Genomic DNA, 16,609 nt, shown 5'->3' with positions numbered 1-16,609 from the left:
CTGTTTTCTGTATCTTTTAAAATCTCTTTTTAAAGTTTTGGGAAAAAATTGGAAGTGTTTTTCTTCCACTTATTTTCCTTTGACTCTTTTACTTATTCATATGGATTATCTTTATAATCTCATCAGAATTATCACCTGAAAGAAGAATAACCTATAATTTCTTACTAATGTCATTGTTAAAAAATAAATAAATACATTAAAATAAATTCAGTGAATGACAAGTGATCCCTGACCTTTGCACAGTACTGCACAAAAAAGACCACTCCAGTACAAAATGCTCAAAAGATGTTTGGTTTAAAGGCATACAGTTTAGACATAGGTTGAACAGGGATGTACCAAATACAGGCTGGTCATTAAATGAAGCACTCTGATCACCAATTCTAATTAACATTTCAATTTGGTTGCAGTATCTGAGGGATGGGGGGTGTTGCAGAAAAAGAATTAGAAGACAAAGAACCACTCAATCACCATTTGTGTGGCACACACAGAAATTCACGCTCCAGTCATGTCCTGTCAGTTCAGGGAATCAAACCAGCAATATTAAAGTCAAAAGGCTGCTTCTTAAACATTCAGGCCATGACTGCTACTACTACTACAATGTAATATAAAATCGGACTAAATATAATGTCCACAAATACAGAAAATCACACAAACACTTCAGAAACTGTGTATGCTGTGCTTACTTATGTCTTATATTTTTAGCCAATATTCTTTTTAAATGAGCTGATTACATAAAATGTAAAAACTGCATATTAAATAACATTAAGCAACACATTTGCTTTACCTAATACACTATTTTAAATTGTGCAACTGCAAATTCACAAGCATTCGTGAGATCGTTTTGGTGTGGAATGTTATTACACTTTTTAATCTCAGTGCTATAATATATTCTTTTCCTGCAGCAGAGCACGTACTACAGCCATGCACATAGACACATTCACACAAATAGCAATTGCAGCACAGCGAATCAAACGTGATTATACTTTTCAGTCCTCGTCCATCTCAAAGGGGATTTGCTTTTGTGGAGGGTGTCTGGTTCAGGGCAGGCACAGTCTTACATTGACAGTGCAGACTGTGGGTAGAACGATGTAGTGCTGTTGTTTTTGTGCATGGTCTGTGAGACTACTGTCCCTGTGACTTTCTTGACAGACTTCTAAATTAATAAAGGTGTTCCTATCTGGACTAAACTCTTTATTTTGGTCTGAGAAGAGACAATCAATTCTTCTGTTACTTCTCTTTGCAGGAAGAAAAACTTAAAGTTGCGCTCAGAGGCCTTTTTAAAAGACACCAGAAAAGCAGATGCACAATCTCTGGACATATAAAATGACAAAGATCTTAAAAGATAAATATGGCTCATGGCCTCTCAGCTAAGGCAGACTCAAATAAGATTACACACAGATCGGCGTTTGTCCTGTCAGTGATGTGTCCAAAAAGAACTATGTGTTATATCATTTTGTCTATGAGCGCTTTTGTTTTATGTCCTCTGAGGGTCATCGGATCTTCTAAATTACAAGGTAATTAAGCAGCTGCAAGCAAGCTTACACTCCAGCACATTTAGTCAATGTCACTGTTTACTTCAATAACTATACATGTTAACATGGTTTTACTATTAATATGCAAATGTTTGGGCACCCCTGGGCAAATGATACATTTTCCTGATTACTGAAGTGAAAAGCCATGTATGACATGGGTGCAGTATATTTTAAACAGAAATTACACTTCCAGCAAAAAGTTCTCATTTGTCCACTGGCAGTGTTTGGTGGCTCAAACAAGCCAGTTTTTTTATTCTTAAATCTTAGCAATGACTTTCTTGCTTCGACCTGTCAAACCTGCAGCTCCAAGCCTTCTCTTTACAGTTGAAAGTGAGACTTAAGCTTTTGCCACACAACTATCAGAAACTTGTCTTTTGATGATGTTGTGGATTTGAGTCCATTAGACATCATCCTATACCAGATCTCTTCAGTTTTCACCAGCTTCCAATGGCCTTTTGATGGTGTAGGAAATTGTACTGACGACACTTTGGCTTTATTTGTAATTTCTTTTCATAATGATCTTCCTTTGTTAAGGGACTTTCATTATGATAGCAATCTGAATGTGCAATGTTGTCTAAGTACTGTGGTAGAGAATGCAGTAAAACAATGTCTATCCCAACACTGCTTTTATGCAAACAAAAGATTTGAAAATTGTAAAAACATAATTTTTCAATGCTTAATTACTTCCATTGCTACAGACCAGCTGTAAGTTGTTAACCAAGGACATCCCTTTTTTTCTTTCTTTTACAATTATTACAGTCTTTTTTAGTTTTTTGCTTATGTCTTTCTTCAAATGCCCTGGCAGTTTACTGCTGACCCTTGTACTATTTAAAGTCACTGAACTTTACTGGACCATTTCAGATTATTATCTGGACCTAAAGTCCTTAAATGTCAAAAACATTGGCATTTGCTGACAATTTGCGGAATCCTTTTTTCATCTACCTGTGCAATATTTCCCGTGCCACTGGCTGCCACACAACCCCAAAGCAAAATAGAAGTGCCTCAATGATTAACAGTTGGCAAGGGGTCATCAAATACTGACCGTTTGTTTTTCCACATATACCATTGGTGACTATTTATGGTTTCCTTCATTGGTCAACAGCACTAAATACCTCTGGCTTATCTAGATGTTGTTCTGCATGTCTTTTTTTCTTTTGATGACTTTTATATGCATATGTTTTTGACAGTAGTATAAGCAGTAGAACAGTTTACCACCATTTTCTAGTAGCTAAACCAACTTGCAGGTTCTTAGTTGTCCTATGCAGGGTTTGCCTTGCCCTTCTGGCCAATATGTTGGCAGTTCTATAAGTGATGTTGTAAATTCTTTTTGTTGGAAAGTGGAAGCTGCAAGCTGAAAGTGCTTTGATATTTTTAGTTTTTGAGTCTACTAAATAAAGACAACCATTCATTTTATTTTCAGATCCTCAGCCAGGTGCTCAGGAACCCATGGTTGTTGAGTGTTAGCACATGGTTTGATGGCAGCCACTTTTACAACAAAAGATATTCAGTTAACCACCGCAATGATTCCTCAAAAGAATAAAGAAAAATAGCATAGATATAGCAAAGTAGTGAGCTGACAACCCATACTACATACAAGAGTTCTATAGGGAGCATGTTTTGTTAAATCTTGCCCTTCTGCTTCATCTCCATCCAATTCATTCTAAGCCATTTGACGGTAAAGGTCAGATAAGCCCACTGGTGGTATCTGTGTCCCGTCCGTTGATAAGGCTCTATTTAAAGACACAAGGCTGTAGCGCAGTCACACTTTGCCTGGTCACTATGGCCTTAGGGCAATGCTAAGCCCTGATGCCTGTACACTAATCTCACCATCACAACTGGACAGCACATGTGATCCTCTGATAGACTAGGCCCAACAGGCTAAGCAGACTAGAGCATCTGCCTGAATTTGTGATTTAGATGTGTGATTTTAAGTCAGCATGAAAAGGGCAAAAAAGAAATGAAGCCATGTGTGTGTTTTGGGGTCATGCAGCATGATCTCATATCCTGTCTTTTCCTTTTTTTCCGGCATCTCTTAAACACCAGCACATGCCACAAAGAATTACCATGACTCACAGTGTTTCAGTTTTTTAATTTTGTTCCCCACCATGTCTTCCACAAAACACGATTTCCTAAGACTTTCAACAATTTCTCAGTAAAGTAGCCAACTGTGACTTTTGACCAATCTCTTGAAGCTGACCAGGTCCAAAATGTTCTATCAAAGACCCACCTTTCAGCGAGGTCACCCATGCCTTTTGTTTGTCGGGTCAGCATGTTGTGAGCAGGTGAGGATTGGCAAACTCTTGGACAAAAAGCTTTAATCATTTCTGTAGGCCTATTTAATTATTCCACTAGTCACTGTAAAGCACTGGGTTCTAGCATTGTAGGGTCATACTGACACTGACAGCCAAACCCAGCATATGTACACACATACATACTATAGACACACACTCCACAATTAACTGACAGGCAATGTTCATGACCCTGACAGTAAAGTCATTTAGAACACACACACACATCACAGTCTGATGGCAGCCCTACAGCTATGGAAGAATGGTCACATGTGTAGCACATCTAGCTCACAGATCTGAAATGCTAATAATTGTAACAATGGTGTTATGAAGTGTGAATAATGACCACAAGGACCAGAATCTTTAAAGTTATCGAGTACTTGTAAACAAACTTTGCAGAGAGATGTAGATGTACTATCCTTTATTTAATTCTCATTCAATGATTATTATGCTTTTCTCATTTTTCACAAACATTACTGTCGGTTTTGACCGTGCTTTTCCTGGCTCACGCTCAACAGCTGAGTCTCAACAGTTCAAATTCTCTATACAGTAAAACAGTTTATCCAAATTTGCAGCAAAAAGCAATACTCTTATTACTCATGTACATCAGTGCCAGTATCATGTTGGGACTGATTGAACACATTAAAATCAGCAGTGTTAAATGAACTCTTCCATTTGAATTTCCTCACGAGGTTAAGAATCCACACATGCTATGTGCAAGTCCTCTCTTCAGAGTTTACAGTGCACTTCTCTTAATACATTTTAGGTGTGCTTTTCTTGACTGAAAGGGTATCACTTATAAAAGTAACAGCTAGGCAAGGCTTTTCTATTCTATTATCCTTTTCTATTCCAGAGGATCTTGGGAGACTCTTCACAGGGGAATAGAGCTCATGCTTTTGAGACTAAATGTGGTGAAAATGTAATACACTATTGATATATATGATTTCATTTCATTTACATTGTACTGTGTATGCCATATGTGTAGTACACTACATGGGGAAAGTATTGGGACAACTGCTCATTCATTGTTTCTTCCAAATTCAAAGATATAAAAAAGTTTTTCCTGCTTTGTTGGAGTAACTGTCTCTACTGACTATGAAAGGCTTTCTACTAGACTTTGGAGTATTCAGCAACAAAAACATTAGTGAGGTCAGGATGTTGGATGATCAGCACCCCGACTCATCCCAAAATACTGAATGGAGAATCATTATTCCAGAAAACACAGTTCCACTGCTCCACAACTCAATAATTGTGGGGCTTTACAGTCCTCTAGCCTACGCCTGACATTAGGCATGGTGCAAATAGGTTCATGTTGATCTGCTTCAGAGAGTCCTATTCTATTGGCAATACTTCTCTACAGCAACTAGATAAGCTGTTTGTGCATTTGCGACTTAAAGTAACTGAATGCATTCTTTAGAAGGGGTGTCCACAAACATTTGGGCTTATTTTATTTGCCAAGCAGCAGATGAGTATAAGCAGTCTCTAATGGTTCTTTGAACTATTCGACATCTCTACTACAAACAATGTTTTTTATGGACCCAAAAGTGGCTCTTCTCCAGCATTACCCAAATAACCATTTGAGGCCCCTTTATTTTGTAGGTGTAGGTCTGCTTGATTGATTACACTAGTCACTGGGCTGCAGCAGTTTACGATCATACTGACACTGACAGCAAAGTACACTTATTTACACACATACATAAACACACTCCACTGTCAACTGACAGGCTACTTCATGACCCTGATAGTAAAGACATGCCCTGACAGTAAGCTGAAATTAATTTACTATCACTGATAATTATGCCCAACTCATTTCTCACAAATGTTGCTGTCTGTATATAACCTCCCTCACTGGAGTCTGCCAGTCAGTTTACTGGCAAAACACACTTTTTAACACAGTAAAACAGTGTATGCAACTAGCTTATCATTAATGCCCTGCCTACACGCTCCCAAATGTTTGGATCTGCACAGCGTGTATGATTTTATTTTAATTAATAATTTTACACGATTTACTTTGACATGTACATGGTATTTTGGAGCTTACATTAATTTAGTAATCGTGGCCTACACTAAATGTCTACATGTTTGTGGACATCCTTTCTAATGAATGCATTCAGCTACTTAAGGGTGCACCTTTGCTGACACAGATGTGCAAATGCACACACAGATACTGTCTATAAAAAGTATTGTGTATAGAGGAATGTCTGGAGCAGATGAACATGTATCTTTTGGCACCTATGGTGTAAAGGGTATAAAGCCCTCCAGCACTGATCTGTGGAGCAATGGAAATGTGTTCTTTGGAATGGTGGCGCTCCATCCAATATGTTTGGATCTGCACAGCGTGTATGATTTTATTTTAATTAATAATTTTACACGATTTACTTTGACATGTACATGGTATTTTGGAGCTTACATTAATTTAGTAATCGTGGCCTACACTAAATGTCTACATGTTTGTGGACATTCTTTCTAATGAATGCATTCAGCTACTTAAGGGTGCACCTTTGCTGACACAGATGTGCAAATGCACACACAGATACTGTCTATAAAAAGTATTGTGTATAGAGGAATGTCTGGAGCAGATGAACATGTATCTTTTGGCACCTATGGTGTAAAGGGTATAAAGCCCTCCAGCACTGATCTGTGGAGCAATGGAAATGTGTTCTTTGGAATGGTGGCGCTCCATCCAATATGTTTGGGGTGAGTTGGGGATGAGCTGGGGTGGTGATTATCAAACATCCTGACCTCGCATCCTAACACTCTTTTTGCTAATTGCAATTACATCCTCACAGCAATGCTCTAAAATTTAATAGAACACTTTTTCTGGACAGTAGAAACAGTGACTCCAAAAAAGCAGGATAAACTATACTTTTTAAGAAACAATGAATGAGCAAGTGTCCCAATACTTTTGTCCATAAATTGTATATGTAAATAATAGCTCTGAATGTCCTGTTTTCCTGTTACTCTCGCATTCCTTTGTTACTATCATATGTTCTTTTAAGTTAGCTAGCATGTCTGTACTTTTTTTATGCAAAGCACCTCATAGATCTTATAACATAGAACTTGTAACAAACAGACAGGCACCAATCAAAATGCCGATCTCAGCTTGGAGGGTGGACATGTACATGTAAAGTTGCTTCATATCCTAACAACGCCATGCAGGAAATCATAACAAACCTTGGCAAAAACAATAGAACTGGAATGTACTTGGTCAAATCAATTTTGCATTCAGTGAGATGACCACTGCAGCTCACTAGTCTTGTAAATGTCTTTACCACAGTGCTAAACCAGTGCACTCAGTCACAAGCTGTTGCCACACGGTGTGAAATTTCTCAAATGTCAGTTCCAATATTTAGATTTTGCTACATTGATATGATAGGATATGATGTTCTTTGATGATATGAGCTAGAAATGTTATCCACCATCTGATCAAAACCAAAAAAACGCAGCATCAGGAATCACTATTACCATTTTTACCATGTTTCCCAAGGTTTATGTTATTTTAGTAAAGCAATTATCTTATAATTATCAACTTATATATATATACTATATATGCAATGCTGAAACTCAAAGTCAGTCAGTGGCCCAGGTCTCTTGTTTTTAGTACCCACATATTTTACCCTGCCACTTTTGCAGGTGTGTGTTGTAATGCTGTATGGTTATTTTCCCAAGATTGGAAAATATTATGGAATAAATGTGAGTTTATACAAGGCTACTAACTCTCACACACTGGCCATGAGACTCGCACAAGTACAACTACTCTTATTCCTAGTTCTCCCCCTAAAACAACCTCCAGATGAATTCAACTATTGATATTTGTTACAGTAGCCACTCCAGATTTCTCTGAGTACACACACTCTGGCAACTGCGGCCTTCTGAAAGAATGAAGGAAAGGACACTAACCAGCTAGTCAACCGCAGCTGGTCCATGTGTGCATTAGATGAGGGTGCATGGACTGGTACCCATGGCAACAGCAAACCAATGAAGAAACTCTTACGTGCATGGTGTGTGAGAGAGTAGAGAAACCATCCAGGAATAGTAAAGGTGTATGACTTGATCAGTAAACTAAACAGACAATCTTAATAAAATGACAGTAAATATCAGTATCTGCAGTATCTGCAGAGATTAAACATTTTTTTGTTTATCTAGTTCTGTTTTAAAAATGTATTTTATATATTTTACTTACAATTAATGTGTCAATATAAAATTATTTATTCAGTATTTTAAGTGGTTCTTTGATGTATCAATTGTAAGAATTTGATTTGGTACTTTGCTTTTATTGGCCTGTTTATGTTACTATTGTGGCTTACTGGAGCCATGTAGCTTAGCATAGCACTTCATAGGATCTTTGTTTTTACTGTAGGTGCTAAGAGATCATAGCTGGGTTAGCTTTTAGATGGAGGACTGCACTGATTCACCTAGGTGATCCTATCTGGGCATACAGGTCTACACACTCACCAAGGCAATTTAATAATAACAAAAGTAACTGATCTCCATCCTTTTGGACTGTAGGAGGAGACTGGAGTTCCCAGTGGAAAACCATATGGACACAGAAGAACACTGATTCTCCACCCAGATTGGGGACATGGACCCAAGATCCCAGTGCTGAGCGGCAAACATGCTAACCACCACGCCACTGTGCCATCTACCTTTAGGTGACTACAGTCTTTACATTAAGATACTGCTTTAACTGCCAAGCGGGAGCCCTAAAAGGTTTAAAAAGAAGAGGCAGGCTAGGACCAAACTCTGAGAAATAAAAGAGTAAAAATAAAAGCAACAATATTATAACATGCCTTTACATCTGCACGGCGTGAGCTCAATCCTGAGCACAGATAATGATGATGACATTCGATAATGATGATGAGAGTTAGGAAAACGATCTAATGATGATTATTATGATGCTGATGACTTCAGTTGTGGTACACACAGTTTTTTGCACCGGTATCATACCATGCATACACCCAAACATAGTGAACTTGTTAGGATACTCTACCAAGTGTGGGTGCCATCATATCCATATCGCTCCTCTGCCTTCCTTCTCGCTAAAGACTGATGCAGAGTGAGAAGCACTCGTTCTTCAGCCTTAAACCCTTTGACAGCCACAAGCTTGAATGTGTGGGCGACTGCCATTCACTGGAGAGTATGGAATGCACACACACACACACACACACACACACACACACACACACACACACAAACACACTACAGATTTCCATAGAGTCAAATCATATCAGACTGTGAGATGATACAAGCAGGGAATTACATGGCATCAGAATGGCTCAGGGCTGACAGTGAAAGAGCTCCAACATGCCCCATCACAGCCAACAAACTACACTTCCCACTGTGCATCTATGGCAGAGAGCCCATTAGTCACATGCTATACATATGTAGGAGTGCTGATATGTTTGCTGCATTGATGTCTTTGCAGTTTTCTACTCTTAAAATTTTAAGAAACAAAATATTTTTGTAGCCAGGCCCATGCCATAGAAGAAACCCTTCAGTTCTCTAAAGAACCTTAAAGGGAATGGTTATCACTACATGTTTTTGGAGAACTGTCCACTGAAAGGCTATTTAGGGAATGGTCAAAGTTAATATTGGTTAGGTATAGACGGTGATACCATATTAACGAAACATATAGTGTAAGCAGAAACATACTGAGCTGAAATTTTGTTTGGGTTTGATTGAGTGATATAGGGCAAAACAGCAGGACCTGGAATACTGCTGGTTGAAATCTTGGAAGCGGCACTAGGGATGCTGACTTTAACTGCAAGGTTGCAAGATTGAATTTCACAAACCTTCATCTAACTACCGCCCTTGAGCCTTAAGTCCTTAAAGCAAAGCCTAAAGCCAAGTTAAGCCAAAGCCCAGAACATGCCCTAAAAACCTGCTCACTGACTTTATTCTTAGTTATTAAAACAGAACTGTCTTCTGCAAGGTGTCCAAGAACCAGACATTATTATGGTAAATGAGATGAACAGAACAAGACAAATGTCAAGATTTCAAGTAAGAAACTTCCATACCCTTTCTTCTAGTGAACAGACATTGGCTCTGGCTGGAGTTATACATATAACTAAGAGAGTGGTTTCAAAGTGGCCCGAAAAACTGTCATTCACTGTCTGAAGATATGACTTGTGAAAGAGAAATGCATGAACTGGCGGATAATCCAAACCACAGCCGAAGCATCAGTCAAGCCCATAGCCCCACAGGGTCATGCTTGCCAGCTGTTCACAAGCTGTAAAATATTCTGAAAATCAATCATATAGGTTACGAGGAAAAGCAACTTCACATCAAAAGCGGTGCGGTTATGAAAGAGAAATATGCAAACTGGTGATCATTCCCACCCACTCACTAGTGCATATGGTTAATATATTGTTAGATCATTATATTTGAAGAATTAGATACTGCAGGAGTTATGTTTCACTGGAGTCAAATTCCTTGATTAAAATGATGCTCAATTAAATAACAAGAAACGTAATTTCATCAATCTAAATATTATAAATATTTAAAATTAATTTCAGAGTGGCAAACATCCAACAAACAATCACTGTGGCTCAATTGCTTGAATTGTTTGATTAGAAAAGACATTTTACAGAACTTTGCTTAAACCACATGAAAAAGCATCAAAACTTGCATGCAGGTCACAGTTGATTCTTCTAATAGAAGGACTGGTGATGTGTCAAAAATGTATGATTTCAAGGGGAGTCTAGAAATGACTCAAGGAGATTGATGATTTAAAAGTTTTGTGTAAAACTTGGTCCAAGAACAGTAATGATAACAGTAATGAAAAGAGCTTTTTGCTTAGCGCATACCCAAGTCAATCAACTAGCTCAGGCTAGTTGATTGGTTCAGCTAAAAGGTCACATGCCAGTGATTCTCTCCAAAAACGACAGTAAAGGTAGCACACATCTATGACAACATGAGTCAAGGCGTGTCAACTGATTGAGTGCATTTAAAGGGCAGTAGTAAACACTCAAAAGCTACATGTCTAAACAGATCAGAGAAGGGACCTCTTCACCTCTTTTTATTTTATTTTTAATTTACGCAGTCAGCTCTGATGGACCACGCTGTACAGCTAAACTCATGCACCTGGTAATTGCATATTGTCTGTTTAACAGCCAATGACCTTCAAGCAGATGATGGATTGAATCCTCTCTTCGAGATGGCCTGAGCTGTTGACCGATGATGTTACTGTAGAATTCAGAAGCACTCTGATTGCTGTCTGTCCTTCAGTGACACAGAACAGGTAATAACATCTGCCTCGCAAAGTCAAGGCTGAGTGAGAGTGGACAGGGAATAGAGAGCAATATCAAATCTCTCTCTCTCTCTCTCTCTCTCTCTCTCTCACTCTCTCCTTCTCTTTCTTTCCAACACTGCCTACTATTCTCCTCGCTGGCTCTCACTCTCTCTCTCTTTTACCCCTAATCCTCTGTCTCCAACCCCCCCCCCCTTCCTCACTAACTCTCTTTCCCTCACCCACTACTATTCTCCATCTCCTACACATTCTCTCGCTCTCGCTTTCTCTCTCAAACCCTCTCTTTCTCTCTAACTCTGTGCCTTTCTCTCTCACACTATTAATGTCTGTCTCTTGCCCTTTCATTTGCTCTCTTTCTCTCTAGCTTACTATTTCACATGCATTACTATTCTTTCTCTAACTCTTTCTCGTGCTCTTTAACCCTAATATTTATAACTCCCTCTCTTTCTTTCTTTCTCACTACTGTTCTCTATCCCTTTATCTTATTCTCTCTTTCTCTGTCTCTCTCTCTCATTACTATTCTCTTTTTCTCTATATTATTCTCTCTCAAACTCCCCTTCCATGTCCTCTTTCTCCAGCTCATCCTTACACAAAAATTTTGGCTACATGTGAGTTGCATACACACAGATGCACACACACACACACACACACACACACCTGTCTTTGTGGGGTATTTCATGTACTTTCCAGAGTCTAAATACTGATGTGTCTGTACTTAAAAATACCTTTAATATATATTTTATATTTATTATTTTATATATATATATATATATATATATTTTTTTTTTTTTTTTTTTTTTCTTTTTATTTATATTATTAATTATATATTTTATATTTATATATATATTTCCTCCCAAACCCTCATTTATGATAATCCTGTTCACTTCCACTGGTTGAGAGCCGGTGTTCCCCTGCGTGCATATGCCACAGGATAGAGGAGGTGCCAACCCTTTCCACAAAACATTTCTACAAAAGTGGAAAAGGGTGTATCCTTAAGAGCAGATTTGGACTGGAAAGTCCTTGCTTGTGGAGAAAAGACCAGCTTGGCATTAAAATTTAAATCTAAAAAAGAATTCTTATGAATAGTGATATTATAAATCCTATAGTAATCTCCTACTATGAATTCTGTAGTAAAAGGAAACCCTGTGTGATTAGCTAGGACCTCAGGGAGAGAGTGGGGAATTTAATAATATAATAAAAATAATGTTAATGAATAAGGAACTGGATTTCCATGCAGTGCCTCAGTCCAATGGGTTTGTCCTTGGGAAGGACAATTAAGGTAGGAGAGTACTGATGAATACGAGGCTAATGCAATTAGTTCTTCATTTATCAGTGCAGATTACCAGTCACCCCCCCCCCCCAACACACCCACACGACTGTATTAATTAATATTTAATTAATTCACTCATTCGGTGTTCATATAAGAACAAAAAAAAACTACAACAACAATAATAAAATATACATTATTATTAATATGATGATGATGATGATGATGATGATGATTATTATTATTATATCATCACCATCATCTTCATGGAAACCATTCTAATATTTCTTGACCATAGTTTTATGGTTTCTATGATCTTGATGTGACAAATACACACAAATACCTAAATAAACATGCACAAAAACGCGCGCGCACGCACATAGGCTCACATGCACGCACTCCCACCCACAAGACCCCACTCCTTACTTCTAATGCTTATGCATTTGATTGTATAACTCATTCTGACCTACTAAACAGATCCACCTGTGGTCGTGGTTGAGGTGCTGGTCACACCCTCTTAATCAGTGCAGGCTCTTTTGTGAAGCTCACTCATCCTCTAAACACACACTCACTCACTCACACACACACACACACACACACACACACACAAAAGCTGCTCGCTGCATCGAACTGGCCCTGGCTTTCTCTCTGCTCGACACAACTGAAGAAAAAGTCCCATTTGCATCCCAAAGTGAGAGTCACGCGCCGCCACGTCTGCTCTTACCCAGCCAGACCCGGAGAGGGAACAAGTGTTTACTGAGCATTACTGTCTAATGCTGGAGACATGAGCGCGAGCTGCCGCTGTCACTACTTATTTACTAAGTTACTTTCAGTGACACGGTTTGCGTACCAGCTTCAGAGTCCAGTAAATGTACAGTAACTGCAAAATAAAAAGTGGCGAGCGAGCAGCGCGCTCCAGCTTACCCGTGCTGCTGCTGCTGCTGCTGTCTGTAATCAGACATTTCTCAGGAAGACCAGCGCGCGCTGCCCAAAACGATCCACAACACCGCCTCGTGCTTCAGCAGCCCCTGTGCCACACACAGTAAAGAGTGTCCGGTCTGCCTCGGTGGCGCGCGATCATTCCCCGTTCCGCGCGCTCCAGGCTCGGACCTTCTGTCACTGCACTAATGGGAGCTGTGCTATAGCGCGAGAGAGAGAATGAGTGAGAGAAAGAGACAGAGAGAGAGAGAGAGAGAGAGAGAGAGAGAGAGAGAGAGAGAGAGTTAAACTCTGGTGGGGGTGGGGGGGGGGCACGCGCCACAAATTCAGATCAGATCAAATATAGATAATGCAAACAAAATACCTTAAAATGGGAGTGTGTGTGTGTGTGTGGAGGGGGGGGGGGGGGTTGCAGTCTAGAAATAATTCTGCAAGAGTCATTCCTTGCGTAAACTCCATTTAAACAGGTAGACAGAACCATTCAAACGGTTCTCTGAGTTGTTATAGTTCTATATAGAACCACTCCCTTCACTAAAGAGCCCTTGAAGAACCTCTTATTAATGAGTCTATGTCAACACATTTGTGTGTCCAGTTCATGGAAGTGTTTCTCTGTGTTTCATATTTTGTGTTATGAGCAACACACCCTAACCAGACACACACATCCAGTGTTGACGCATGACACATGACGGTACATAACAAAATGTAATAAACTATACTAAGAAGTGAATGATTCATTATCACACTGATTTTGAGAGTAATGTAGCATTTTGCCGCAGTCGTTGTCAGACAAAACCTTGTACATCCATTTTTTCTGGGTTTTCTTGACAGAGTTTGAATCTAGCAGTTGTTCTGCACATTGTAATGACAAGGGACAAATAGAAACACTCCAAAATGTCTGAGAATTAAACATCTTTACAGTGCAAGTTAAGACATTAAGCAATCTCCAAAGAGATTTAGGAGGTATGTGATGTTGACAATATACCCTTTTAAGCAGCATTATGAGACAACTGGCATTTCCTGTCCATAGTCATTTACATTTACATTTACATTTATGGCATTTAGCTGATGCTCTTATTCAGAGCGACTTACAAGGTTACTCGAATTACAGAGGTGGGTCAGTGTACGTCTTGCCAAAGGACTCTTATTGGTGTAGTGCAGCACCAGACCGGGAATCGAACCACAGTCTCCCACGTGGGAAGGTAGCTCACTGGCAGGTAGTGGTGTTATCTGTTGCGCCACACCAACCACTCCACCTACAGTCTCCACCTACAGACAGGAAGTCTGTATGTGCTATGTGTGTCACCCCTAAGGAATGACACACTTTCGTAACGCAGACTAAAGCCACTATGACCCAGGAATCGCTGGTTCAAACCTTGGGGTCATGCTGCCTGCCATCAGCAGCCAGAGCCTGAGAGAGCACAATTGGCCTTGCTCTCTTCGGGTGGGTAGCTGGCTCTTTGTCTCCCCTCATCATTTCAGTGTGATGCTGGCCTCAGAGCTGGTTACCCCAGTGCTTTCCTCTGAGGTTGTGGTTGCTCTGTGACATTGCATTGGCAGCAGATTGAAAAGAGGCAGTGTCTGGTTGCGCACATGTCGGAAGAGGCATGTGTCAGTCTTCACCCTCCAGGAAAACTGGATACAAAACAAAAAGCACAGGCTTACCTGCATTTCTGGACAAGCTGAAGAATACAGAGCCATCACTGAAAGTAATATAAGCATGTGGACTGAGGCTGTAGAATAATATTATAGAATTTTACACAAATATAACTCAGGTTATGCATGAGTGTGAGCACTGTCCTGCCTACTTCACCAAAGTTCCATGGTGCAATTTTAAAGTAAAAATGCTACATAATGTTGCTTTAACCAGCATGTATAATTCATATGCCATTTATCCTAGTCCCCCAAGCAAGTCTAATACAATTCACTTCCGATCCTTCCAGCAATTCATCATTTATTTTAAACATGATCTAACTTAATCAGTGCTTAATCAGTACAGTTCTGTCATCCTTAAACTGAGCCACGGTGTGATTTATTGATGCATGTTCCTAGAAAGCATGTTACTGTATGTGTTTTATGCTCACCCAAAGATCTTACAGACACTATTCATGTCAATGTTGTAAGATGCAGTCCTCTAACACATGAGTTAACTCATTCTCTCCTTAACAGACCTCTCATTGCGTTAAGATGGGTGTGTTAGAGCAGAACAAACACACTGTGTGAAGTGAAAAAGGACAGAGATTGATCTAAAGTGTTTTTGGCTGAGGTACTCAACTGAAATTAATTCTATGCATCATTTCTTTTTTAATACTTTTTTAATACTTGGTTAGGCATCCTCCTGCCTGTTAGTTGTGCCATTTCACCTGCAGACGAAGAATTGAGACTGTGGTCTGATTTTACTCGTCAGTCCCGGTGTTCCATCTCGTCTGCTGCCCAGTCGCACAGATCTACACTTTTACACCCTTCAGTGGTCATCCTGGAATGGGGGTATGCCAATATTGTGTTTTGCTTGGACATGTAACATGAAGGGAGTGGAAGAGTGGGCTGAGATGGACAGGAGCTATCTCTGAAATTGGTGTATGCTTTACCTAGGACTGACATTGTCAATATAAGGCAAGGGGACATGTAATCAAGCATGTCATAAGAAATGATGTGTGCCACTCTTGGTGTGTAAATTTGAACAAGATAGTTCCAAGTTAACATTGCTGCAAAACTATAACATACTACTACTACTACAAATGTAGCTCAATTTGACCCTGAAAGGTGTTTTGCCCAGTAAGGGTAAATATAATTTGATGGCAACATTAGCTCCGCATAAACACAAGACTATAGCAACACTTTTCTTGCTGGACTGAATTGTATGTGTCTTACCTCCAGACTGTTCTGTAAAATTTGTTAGTTAATTGCTAAAATGACCTTTACCAGGCAAGTCAACCAGCTGGTCAACTAGCATGTCAACTAGCATATCTACTTCCAGAATGGGTTATCTGAAACGTTGCTAAAGGCCGATCCAGGAACAATTTTACCAATTCTTTTTGCAAGTGCCTTTCTTAGTGTAACTGCTAGTTTATATGTAGAATAGCAAGGCAATTATGCATATGTCAAAGAACAATATTCTAATGTCTAGAATTGCAGGACATTGCACAGAAATGGAGTGGATGGAGTTATATTTATATTCTATGTAAGGTACCCAGTCTAGGAGGAATACCCGGACCCCACTCCTTGTTTCCTGTTATGTCACTTTCTTAAGCGCTCAAATTCAAGGAGATGCTGCATCTCAGTCTGGGAGATCTGAAGGAAGAAACTGGTAGACTGAGGCAGAAATGGATGCTTCTAT

At 39.4% G+C, this 16,609-nt stretch overlaps 1 protein-coding gene across 2 annotated transcripts in view; it reads right to left on the bottom strand.

The window, feature by feature from the left end:
- Positions 1-13,472, bottom strand: part of LOC140554853 (gamma-aminobutyric acid receptor subunit pi) — a 63,320-nt gene extending 49,848 nt beyond the window's left edge. For both annotated transcript variants that reach the window (XM_072678273.1, XM_072678274.1), the window contains exon 1: positions 13,261-13,472. The gene's annotated coding sequence lies outside the window, so the exon portion shown is untranslated. The remainder of the gene's footprint in view (positions 1-13,260) is intronic.
- Between the last annotated feature and the right edge of the window lie 3,137 nt (positions 13,473-16,609).

This window comes from Salminus brasiliensis, chromosome 4 (assembly GCF_030463535.1).
Source record: "Salminus brasiliensis chromosome 4, fSalBra1.hap2, whole genome shotgun sequence".
NCBI lineage: Eukaryota > Metazoa > Chordata > Actinopteri > Characiformes > Bryconidae > Salminus > Salminus brasiliensis.
This window is presented reverse-complemented; position numbering and strand designations above follow the sequence as displayed.